Source organism: Meleagris gallopavo, chromosome 4, assembly GCF_000146605.3.
Source record: "Meleagris gallopavo isolate NT-WF06-2002-E0010 breed Aviagen turkey brand Nicholas breeding stock chromosome 4, Turkey_5.1, whole genome shotgun sequence".
NCBI lineage: Eukaryota > Metazoa > Chordata > Aves > Galliformes > Phasianidae > Meleagris > Meleagris gallopavo.
Window position 1 is genome coordinate 45,144,433 of NC_015014.2, and position 12,789 is coordinate 45,157,221.

Here is a 12,789-nt window from a genome sequence, read left to right on the forward strand (position 1 = left end):
CTTAACATAGCTGTTGCTGTTCATTGTTGTTATTTGTGGGTGCTTCTAAAGAGTTTTGGTGACCTGCTGTCTTATTTCCTATTGTGTGGGAAGCTATCGTGCACTGAATTTTTTTCCTTTTCTAGGAACTTTAAACTTAGCAAGAAATTAGTTCATTAATAAATGAAAATAAGTGAGTTAATTATGAACTTAAAATTGAAAAAGATTGAGATTCCCTACAAAATATCATTATTGTATGTGCACATGCAAGTGAGAGAGAGGAAAGGTCGTACAGAAATAATGGTGGAAGGAAAGTATGGACTATGTGAGGGAAAAACTCGAAGCAGCAGAGCCCAAGACAAATGCCACCAAGGTTTCCTGTTGTGCAGTTTGAGGTGAAACAAATAACCAAATTCATGCATTTTGGGCTACGCCTCCTGTTGAACTCTCCTTTCTCTCTGTCCTTCACACCGGTATTTCTTGCAGCCTGCTGTGGGATGTTATGCCCCAAACCCACGGCCTCTCTGTGGCATATGAGTGTCAAAACATGGCAAAGGAAGTAGCTCTGCAGCCCAGATAAGATGCTGCAGGCCTGTCACTTGGCCAAAAATGAAAGAAAATGCATTTAGCTCAACTGTTTTGCATGCTGGTGATGAAAAGGAAGGGTGGGGAAAAGAAGTCATAGGAATTTCTTGTACTGAACTACTTCTATAAGTAGAATAGTAAGGAAAAATGCCTCTCTAAGGATAAAAAAAGGCTCCAAGCAAGAAGTATCATGATTTTTAGAGAAGTTATTTCTCAGCAGGGATTTTCCTATTGTTCTTTTATATTGCATGTGCAATAGGAAATCAGTAGCTGTAAAAACTGCTGCAAATGACATGTCTTAAGATTTCACTTCAGAGGTTTATCTCATCCTATAGATTCAGGTGCTCAAATTAATTCACATGTATTCAACAAAAGTAGTATGTATCAACTTTTCAAAAAAAAAAAGGGGGGGTAGCAGAGAAGGAGTCTGACAAGACTATCACATTTTAAAATAACAATATGTCAAATGAGGTAGGAGAACATCTCATGATTTGTCAATGGAAAAGATAAGTGTATCCATGAATTTCAAGAAGATAATGCGACTGATAGATAAAATTTTGATTTAGAGTCAGAAGAGTAAGAAAAAATCCCACGAGGAAAGATTAAAATGAGTGAAATAATTCTGTGATTGCTTTAGACATGATGAAGTATAACTTACCCCTGTCAAGATTATTTCTGCAAGGGAATAAGTGCATAAGGGAATATTGCACAGAAGAAAACATGTCCAACAGTGAGTTTCTCTCTGTGCAATTTTGCCCTTAGGGAATGTGTTATTTATTATGCTAATTCCACAGGATTTAGAGGGCTTTTTCCTAGAAATTGAATGTTTTGGCAAAATGTCTGTAGGGGAAACTGAATTTCTCCTCCTCTGAACTATCTCGCCTACATTTTCATCATGGAATCTGTCCTTATGTGGTTACAGATGAATCAGGCTTTACTGGAGAGTGAACTAGGAGATACGTAATCAGCTTGCAGGTGAAGAAAAGCAACAGAAATAGAAGAAATGACATATGGAAAAAGATAAAATGGCATTAAAAATGCATATCTTGGCTTAAGAAATAACTTAGGATGTGACAGGCTTTGGTAGCTTGCAGCTATTGAAAAAGTGTGAAAGACAAAGGAGGAAAAGAAATTTTGTGATACTTGGAGTATTTTTGTTTACACCAAGTTTGAATTCAGCCATATGTTTTCAGTTGGGATGGCTGTATATTTTTTTCAGCCTATATCCATGACACTTTAAACCAGAGAACTTGCACTGTGGAAGTAAGGATATATTACAAATATTTTACTAGTTCTCTGGCATTATATCTTTCTTCTGTTCCCAGCTTTATAGCATAGAGAAGATCCTAATCTTCATTTCATAGATTGGAATGCTTTTATTGTGAGTGTATGAATGCACATGCATTGCGGAGGCTTGTGCATCACTGACAGAGCCCAGTGGAAATCCACTCCATGGTTCTCCAAAATATTGTCTTCCTGGGAGGAGTAGATTTGGTTAGTGTCTTACAAAAAACGGTTACTGCAGAAGCATGTGGCAATGCTGGGAACTGAACTTGGCTTCTCATACTAGAGAGATGCAGTTTTATCAGGGTGTAATGGGAAATGGTGCCAAGTGTGTGAATGGGACCCTGACCTATGAGCGGAAATATTTATTTCTGGATCTTTCCTTCAGAATTTCTCTCTTGCTTCTTTTTGCACTTTAATAATTCTGGTAGCTTAATTGGCATGAGCAACTGGCTGTTTTTTTCCCCCACTGATATCAAGTGGTCATCTTTTCTTTTTGGTAATTTTATTCAATGCAATTGGCTTCCTGATATGTAGATATCTTTTCCACTTGTTGGCTGCCACTTGTTTACACAGCTCTCAGCTTGTTTCAGATGACGTATCAGTAGAGTCCCTGACATCAAGCCTCTACTTTGGTTACCTCTTCTCTCTTCCACTTCTGCTTTTTGCTGTGCTTGTTATTCTGCTCCTTGTTCAACAACGCTGCTATTTGTGATAAAGAATCAGCATTCCCTTGGTTTTATTTCTGAATGTTTACTGATTTTGTGTTTCTCATTGTATAGTTATCTCAAACTCTATTTAGAATTCTTATATTGCATATTTATTGTACCCACTGAGGCATCAGATAATTCTGAACAGGCTATGGTAGTTACCTTCTCTTCTGAAAGTACATTGTGCATTTGTACACTTTGTGCATATTTATAGTTCCTGTTTCTAACTATCTGTTAAACATAAGGTTTGTGGTGTTGACAAAGATTTAAATTTGAGATGAGGTTTTATCACTTACTCTAGAAATTAATATAGGTAACATAATTATGCTACTTGTTATGGAAACAAGATCTCCTTTTAATTGAAAGATATAGGTTAATTAGTGTAGAATGTGGATCAGGCAAACTGAACAGCAAGACTTGTTTTTCAAACTCTGGTCTTCAGAAGTCAGTAGATTTTTTTTTAACTATGTAGAAGGATGGATGGATGGGATATTTTACACAAGCAGACTTTAAAAAAGCTTGTTAATAATAACACTAAGTGCTGGACAATAAGAAACAATGTTGAGCCCAGAGTATTGATGTTAGTGTAGAGGATTGCTTATACATTAATGTACTTAAACATTTTGTGTCTGTGTCATGTGGTTACATTTTTGTTGAAAAGGGCTGAGACTGAGATACTGCCTACTGACTGCCTACTCTGCTTGTGAGAAAGATGTCACTAAATTGTGCCTGCTTTATCTTTGCTTATAAATATTTCTATTTAAAGAGGGATTTGATGAATGTTCTTAAGCCACTAAACAGCTTTTACCTTTATGTTTTGATCATGCTTGTGAAATACTAAATATTTTACCTTGTGCTTCTGTTCATAAATATTCTGGGATATAATGTAAGTAAAAATTAAAACAAACAAAAAAAGAATTTCACAAATATCATATACATACTTCCTTATATTGCCATTATTTATTGCAATGATATGCCAGCAATGGTTTATACTAAAAAATTACAAAACCCAGATCTGTGATGTGATCAGTGGTAGCAAATTGACATGGAAGACAGCTCATTCTCCATTGCCTTCCAGATCACCATGTATGTCACTAAAAGGATTAAGGGCATAAATCATGTGACATGAAATATTCATAACCAGTGCAGCTGGTCAGACCCAGATGACAGTCATCTTTGAACAGCTGAGCCTCAATTTTGAATTATCTGCAAAGCCAGGAAGAGTGTTAAAGCTTAGCTAGTAGCAATGTTTTCTAACTGGAGTCAGTGGGAACTGGATGGTTGTGTTCCTCTCGTACTTTTCCATCCCCTCTCACATTCCAGACAGCTTAGCTCTTCCAGTCCTATGAAAAATAAATTTTCAGATATCCTTCTGTATTGTTTCAGAGCTTTACCAGAATGCCGGAGCTGACAGAGCTGTCTGCAGTCATTCGTGTGGGAGGTGTGTGAGGGGATGTATGCATTCACTGTGCTGAGATAATTACTGCATTTGATTTGACTAATAATCAAGTAGTATTTGTTGAAAAAAAAAAAAAAATCCGGACAGAGGATAGAGGAATATTTTATTCATTAAGCTCTGTACTCAGTAATGCCACAAAGATGAAAATATAAAATGCTTTGTAAAGACGCAATTACTTTTAAAAGGTGTAGGAAGCACTGTTTATGAACTAGATACCATTTGTTATGATTTTTTTTGTTCAGGTTTAAACTTGGAATATCAAAATCACTGGGGAATAAAATGTTAAGTAATTCTGTGATCTTAATTTTTTTTTAGTATGCTGCAGTTTCCCTTTGTTGTCATGGCAACACACTTCCTGTATAATTGCCAGGCTGCCTTACAGTGATGAAAATAAGTAAAGTTGTCATACACCATGACCCAGCCTTATACTCCGAGTGGAGATTTATTGCCCACTGTGCTGGCATACCACTAAGGATACCTGTCATCTGCACAGTAAGAATTGTATGTCACTGAGGTGCTGCAGGAACACACGGCAACGAATGCTGGACCTGGATGTTGTGCTGTTGGACAAAAAGACCTCCCCCAGGCCCAGAGAATCAGTGTTTCTCCAGTTACCATCAGCCCCAAGTGAATTATTTAGGAATTTCATTTGTCTTGGAGATGAAAGAAATGTAGAGCAAGAGATGGCTGTCTGTATGGCCATCAACCTCCTCTCTGCAAAGTATATTTGTGAACAGAGTTATAACCAACACAAGGAAAATTTGTCCTCTTCTCCAGAGGTATTACTACTGGGAGTGGGAGAAATCTATTAAAAAACAACAACAACAACAACAACAACAAAACAACAAAAACAGTATTAAAGTTTTCCATTATTTCTTGTTTGAAGAAGGCAGCTCTTATACCTTGCATGCTTCTTGAAGATATTTTTTTGTGTGAACTTAAGAAAACACGTTACAAAAATCCTGTCTACCATGTTTTGTCCCCCATATTCACTGTAGAGGTAGAGAAGAATGTGCCTTGGGTAATTTCCTCATGACAATTTCTGGGCACCTTCTGTGTAACATCTGGACACCTGAGAGTGCTCATCAGGCTGAAAAGGATAGAAATTCCCTGAATTATAAAGTTAAAAGCATAGAAACTAGACAAGTGGGGGGTGGGGGGGGAGGGGGAAATCAAGAGTTTCTGCCTCAGTCCTGTCACTGCAAGGATTATCCTTAGTTGTTCCAAATAACACAGTCTGGGGACACGACAGACAGCTCAGCTGTCATGTATACAACTTCCTCTTCTATATGTCATCTTTATTCTTTTATTAAAGATGGATCCTGCTAAAGCTCCGTCTACTACTGTTCCAGCATCTCAGATGGCATGGGTGTTCGGAGGTGACTATTTTTTCTCATAACACTTTCTTATTCTTTCTAGCAGTTTCTTCTATAAGATCTTTTTCTCTTGGTTAAAATGAGTGTCCCTGTTTCTCTCTTTGCTCTCAGTAGACTTTGCTTCATTGCTTTCTTAAGCATGGCTGTGAAGTTATTTCCTCTCTTCTGAGGATGCTTGGACACATGTAGTAACCAGGATGATGTTTCATCTATTCTTACATGGGGTTATTTCCCCCCTCTTTTTTTTCCTTCCTCTTCCTCTACAAATTCACTACAAATTAATTAGAATTAAAACAACCTGTCAGATTTACAAAAAAGGTTACTTGTTATCACTGAATTAAAATGAACTATATCCGTATTAATTCTTTACTACTCTTGCTTTAAAGGTCCTGTTGTTCTTCCTGCTATTTTAGGATTAGAACAAAAAGATTGTTTTTTAATGGTGACATATACAGTACTTTCAACTGCAAAAACCACTGCTGTTCAGAGTGGTTCTCATTATAAAATTTTATATATCCCATTAAAAAAAATGTGTACATTGTTTCCAGGAGCAGTGATTTTTGCTGTTGTCTGTATAATGGCATTTTGGTCTATTACTCCTACGCAATGCTAGTAATAAAAATAATAGACTATAATTGGGGTGTATAATAAAGTGCTTTTAAATTGGAGCACATGAAATTATTCTGTGAAGACAATAACCTTGATAAGGTAGATGAATGAGTCTTATGCGAGTCTGCTGGGATGAAAAGGGAAGGATGTAGGATATATGTGATACAGGAATGTTAAATTACAAAGCAATTTATTTTCCTTCTCTTTCTGATTATATTTTTCTCTGTTCTTTTTTACATTCCCTCCATCTTGTTTTCCATCCTCTGTTGCTCAAATGAACCACTGATACTTTAATAAAAAAATTTAAGAAGGAGAATCGGGCAGTTTCATCTCACGTCAACTCTTGTCTCACACTGAAAACATAAGGAAATATTCTTTTCTCCTCACTATTTCTGAAAACAAAAGAATTTGTTACTCTTTTTATTTTGTTAAATCAAGCTACATTTCAATAATAGCACTGAAAATCGTGCAGGAAAACTATGCACTATGAGCAGAACAGTTGAAAAATATATACCCTTTTAGATATAGTTTTATGGAACTAGTAGATCCACCTTACTAGGCTATAGAAGTCCTGCACAAAAGAACTATTTTGTGCTTATCTCTCACATAACTCTGGCTATGCCAATTTTGTTGATATGGATGCAGGTCAGAAATCCAGAACTTCAGGAGTCCTTGCCCTACTGCTGATTCCAGTTTTGGTTCGGGCACGTTACAAGTGTAGCCTGTTTGTGTTCCTATTATGCTTTCCGTAAACTGACTAGAAAACTATTTCTTATCAAGTTGTCTCCCTGGTGTGTCTTAAGGATTAAATTCTGTAAACACAGTTCCTGGAACGCATAAAGTTCCCAGTAAGTATCCATTATTAAGTGTTATAATCCCCTCAAGTACTTATTCACATTAGTTTTCTTTACTCAAGTAGCCCCAGTGACATCTGCTTCTATTGTTACTTTTACTATTTGCCAGTCTTCTTAAACACTAGCTGAATGGTTTGGCTATAGGAAAGCAAATTCACCGGACATCTGTCTTCTTCTGTATTTAATGTATACATCATACGACAGACATAGAATTTGTTTGTTCTGGAGCCCTTTAGAAGAGGGCTCAATTTCTTTCATTTTCCTCATTACTTAATAGCATCTCTGGTGGATATACAAAGCTTTCTAAACGTAATTAATAAAAATAGAGTTGACAAAAACAAGTCATCCTCTCTTCTCTACCACTTTTCCAGTGTACAGATGTAATAAGTCCTTCCATCAAGTAAATAGAATTTAAGCCACTCATTCAGTCTAATCTACAAGAACAAATATGTAGGGAGAACTAATGTGATGACCTAAATGATTTCTACACCAACTAGTAAGCTTTTTCCATGGTGCTACCTTAGATTTAACTTACTGACATGAATAACAAATGCTTTATAGGTGATCTTATTTACATGAGATATGTGTAAGGCAGAAGCGGTCTTTAATGCAGACAATCTTCAGTGTGCTTTCACCTTTAGAGAAACTGTCTAAGCAGAGCTTCTACTGTCTGTATCTCTAGTGTACAATGCATATCATAGAATCACAAGGTTGGAAGGGACCTATAGGACCATCTAGTCCAACCATCCTCCCATTACTACCATTGCTACCAGAAGCCACTAAACCATATCTCATAGCTCCTCATCCAGACATCTCTTGAACACTGCCAGGGATAGCGACTCCACCACCACCCTGGCACGCAGGCCATTCCAGTGCCAGACAACTGTCTGAGAGAAAAACTTTTCCTTATGTCTAATCTAAATCTCCTCTGGCAGGAGGACCTGTTTGTTGCCTGGGAGAAGAGGCCAAACTCCTCCTCATCACAACCTCCCTTCAAGAAGTTGTAGATTGCAATGAGGTCTCCCCTGAGCCTTCTCCAGACTAAACAATCCCAGCTCCCTCAGCTGATCCTCATAAGACTTGTGCTCCAGACCCTTAACCAGTTTCGTTGTCCTTCTCTGGACACGCTTCAGGGCATCAACATCTTTTTTGTAGTGAGGGGCCCAAAACTGAACACAGTACTTGAGGTGCAGCCTCACCAATGCTGCTCCTGCTGGCCACACTATTTCTAATGCAGGCCAGGATTTCTAATATTTCTAATGCTGGCCCTCTTGGCCACCTGAGCAAACTGCTGGCTCATGATCAGCCGAGCATCAACCAACACCTCCAGGTCCCTTTCCTCTTCTCAGTCATCCAGCCACTCATCCCCAAGCCTATAACGCTGCATGGGGTTACTGTGGCCAAAGTGCAGGACCCGGCACTTGGCCTTGTTGAAATTCTCCCATTCACCTCAGCCCAGCGATCCAGCTTATCTAGATCCCTTTGAAGGGCCTCTCTACCCTCAGGCAGATCCACACCATCTCCCAGCTTGGTGTCATCTGCAAATGTACTGAGGGTGCACTCAATCCCTCCATCTAGGTCATCATTAAACAAGATGGGCCCCAGTACTGAGGGACACCACTTGTAATGGGTCACCAGCTGGACTACTAGCCATTGTGCACAGCCCTCTAGCCAGTTCTTTACCCAGTAAAATGGAAGGCATTACTTCCACAGCAGTCTCCATAGCATATAATTCTCTCTTTGGATTTAAATTAAATTCTCTGCCCTCAGAACTCCTCAAGGCACCCATGATTCAGCTACCACTATCAATTCAAGGTAAACAACAAGTACCAAAAGCATCTTTAGGTTTTCAGCAAGGATCACAAAACTGCAGGTGGTTTTCCTTCTTATAAGTATCCTTCTTATACTAAGAAAAATTCCCATAACATTTCTATTTTTTTTAATTTTATTTTATGTTTGTTTGCAAAACTAAAAGCACTAAGCATTTTGTAGAAAATACATCCAACCTCTCTTGACCATTTAATACATCTGCAATACACCTGCAGTAATAACATTTGGCAGTTTCAAATCAAATGATAATGGAATTTGACACAATTAGGCAAAAAAGTGCATACTAAGTAAAATATTAATTAAAATTTCAACAAAGAAATTTTTTGAAATATTTCTGAATATTAAAATATTTGTTACTGAATTATTTCTTCCCTCATATAGTACTGTTATACCAATCCTAATTTCAGAAACACCATACCAAATGTTACTGCGTGAGTTATAAATGGCTAACAAAATCTTTCAGTCTTTATGGAATGTACAAGTTCAGAAACCAAAATTATTAAAATATTTTTCCAAGAGTGTGAAAAATAATCTTTCAGCTGATGTACAGTCTGAAAAAAATCCACAAGTTGCCAATGCATCCACCTTCAGAGAACTAAGAAATAGATTTTGTGAAACAAAGACCAAAATTTCATCTTTACAGCATTTTGGAAATGGACTAATGGAAAGGTAAAGAAGCCAAGCATTAAGTAGGATGTAAAAATAGGGTCCTGGTTCAGAATAATAGTCTAAATCAGAATTACTGTCTCTAACAGTCTCCAAACATAGATGCCTCAAGACGAACACGAATAGAGTAAACTTATGTTAATACTGTCAATGCAGTTTTAACACTGAAGAACTTATAACTCAATAATTAGCAATTTTATATTTAATTAGTTTCAATGAGTTTCTCTAAAGTAAACCTGCCATGCTGCCTCTTGTAAATTTATAGCATCCACAGTATCCAGTGGATACGAGATCCATCACCTAACTAGACACTGTTCTATGTCCAACTTAGTGGTTTCTCTCCCATCTCCATCTGCTTTTACTCATTGAAACTAAATTTCATTTGTCATTTAAACATTCCAGCAGTCCAGTAATGTATTCCTACGATTCTTCACAGGCATTGTTGTCTTTAAAAACCCTTCATAACTTATGATCAGCCAATCACTCTTTATCTCCTTTACTTATGAGTCTGTGAAGACCTATAGACCTGTGTGAATCTACAGCTGAGATTCCCAATCTTTTCCCACCACTCCTTCATTCTCCATACATGAATCATAGAATGGTTTGGGTTGGAAGAGAGCTTTAATATCATCAAGTTCCGACCTCCTGCTATAGACAGGGACACCTTCCTCTAGACAAGGTTGCTCAAAGCCCCATCCAGCCTGGCCTTGAATGCTTCCAGGGAGGGGACATCCACAACCTCACCAGGCAACCTGTTTCAGTGTCTCACCATCCTCACAGTAAAGAATTGCTTCCTAGTATCTAGTCTAAATCTACTCTCTTCTGGTTTAAAGCCATTTCCCTTTGTCCTGTCACTACCTGCTCTTCTAAAAAGCCCCTCTCCAGCTTTCCTGTAGACCCTCTTCAGGTACTGGAAGGCCTCTACAAGGTCTCCTCCGAGCTTTCTCTTCTCCAGGCTGAAGAGCCCCAGCTCTCTCAGCCCATTCTCATAAGGCAGGTGCTCCAGCCCTCTGATCATGTTTGTAGCCCTCCTCTGGACCCGCTCCAACAGCTCGATGTCCTTCTTGTGTTCAGAGCCTAAGACTTGGATTTAACACTCGAGGTGGGGCCTCAGGACAGCAGAATAAAGGGGCAGAATCACCTCCCTCAACCTGCTGGTCACATTTCTCTTGATGCAGCCAGGATATGATTGGCTTTTTCAGCTGCAAGCACACATTGCAGGCTTACATTGAATCTTTCATCAATCAGCACCCCCAAATCCATCTCTTCAGGGTTGCTGAGGGAGCAAGATCTACTGATTACAATGGTTAAGAGATTTGGCCAACACGTTTTGCAGAAAGGTCTCTTTCCAAGGGGACTCCTATATTTGGCAAGAGCTGTCCAAATACAACCTTTGCAATCTAACAGAAGACATACACCAATCCTTGCATCTTGAAGATGTTTTAGGACAATGTCTCCTGATACTAATTCTAATATTTTATTTTGACTTACTGCATCTAACAGGATGACTTAACCACATTTTTCAACCTCACCTAGATACATCATCACCACTACTAACCTGAGTATGCTTTGTAAGTGTACTCAAACTCACTTCCAAATTAAAAAGCTGAATGTAAGATTATCAACAGCAATTGACATACCCGAGCTACTGGAAGAGATCTGAGATTTGCAGCAGCACTCTGGATGCTAGCACACAACGCACAGGTTTCTAGATTCACCCTGGGATCTGAGGACCAAGATCTTGCTGCTAAACCACCGGTGCAATTTCCCCTTCAAACATGTACCCCTTGGAATTCTCTGTCCCACCAGTACCCCATGATCTTTGTTTCAGATGGTTATATTCTCCTGTTTGCATTCTGCTTTTATTTCAAATCTCATTGCCTACATCTATCCAACAGTACAGCAGATTTAGTGGCTCACATACCTCACCTAGCTGGGTATGGTTGTTTCTCACTCAAATCTCCTGTTACCATTTCAGCATCTACTGTCTCACCTTGTATGATGGTGCTCTCCTTGCCCCCCCACCCTGCCTGGTCATTATGTCCGAGGCCTAGTGCATATACAATAAGGTGCAAAGGACCTTATCCTTGGGACTAATAACAATCAAAGTTTCACCACTGGCGCTCAGACACCTAACAACAGAATCCTAGTTCAACAGAACCAATTCTAAGTTGTATGACTACAAGTCAGTAATCTTACCCCATAAATAGCAAGCAGGCAAAGAACCCCCCGGAGAGTATTCTTGCAAGCAGCGGGCTGCACACCAGAATCTCCCCTTCAGCAGGGTCACTCCTCAAACTGCAGAGATTCACTCAAAACATGGTTATGTCTTGCTAACAGATCCTTGGTAAATGATTTACTGTTTTTAAGTTATACTAGCTTAGCTAAGATTTGATCTTAGATTCATTATGCACCCCCTACCCTCTACGTAGCAAGTAGTAAAAGGTATTTAGCCATTTTGAATCTTGTTAAGTTGCTGTTATCATTGCTCAAATTACCATCTTGTTTATATCAATAATATCTTTCTGCCTTTTGAGAGGAGTGTGCAGTGCTTTGGTCTCCTTCTACGATACCTTGCAAGGTAGAAAACCCCACTATACTGCAGCGTTTAAGGACTTGACTTCCTCAGAAGTCAACATTTTTAATCCCCTTCTCAGACTAGGAGATGAACGCACGTCATATCACCACTATGGATTCTCCAAAAGCTAAGCTCACAATCTCTAGCAGGTATGCTGAAAGGACTCCAGGCAAACCACACAGAGCAGCACTTATTCAGGTGATAGAGTTCCTATCAACTGCTGTTGCTCAGCAATGCGCACTATTGTGTCAGTTCTGGAAACAAAACCGACCTGACTACTTCCTCCTCCATTTTCGTGTTCCTGCACAGATGTGTGATAAAGTACAAACTTGTGAAAGGGTATAAAATCCTGTTTAAATCTGAGTCACAATAGTGGTAAAAAAGGTAGCAGCAAATGCTTGAGACCTAGCCAGCAAGCCAAGAAAAATGTTTTATTGTGTTCCTACAGCTTCTCCTGCCCCTTTTAGCTACAGTAGGCAAGTACAGGTGTGTTCATAGCAATACTTTTCATTGTTCTCTCAGAAAAGAAATGTGCCAAGGAATCACAGTATTACCTGCAAATTTCCCATTGTCATCTAGGATTTTAATAATGATTGTTGTTAGAATTCATGATTGCTATTATTTACTGATTTGCTGACACAAGTCATCTGGTGCAAGATTCTTTCTAATGCTTTAATGCTTTCCTTTTCCACTATTTTTTAAAAAGTGTCATTTTCTACTTGTAAATTCAACATAAACCAACAACCGTATTTTGAGGGGGGGAAACCTGAATCTTACGTGGGGCTTCGATTTAAAAGAGAATGAGAGAAAAAAAAAAAAGAAAAAAAAAGAAAAAGAAAGAAAGAAGGAGACAGACAAA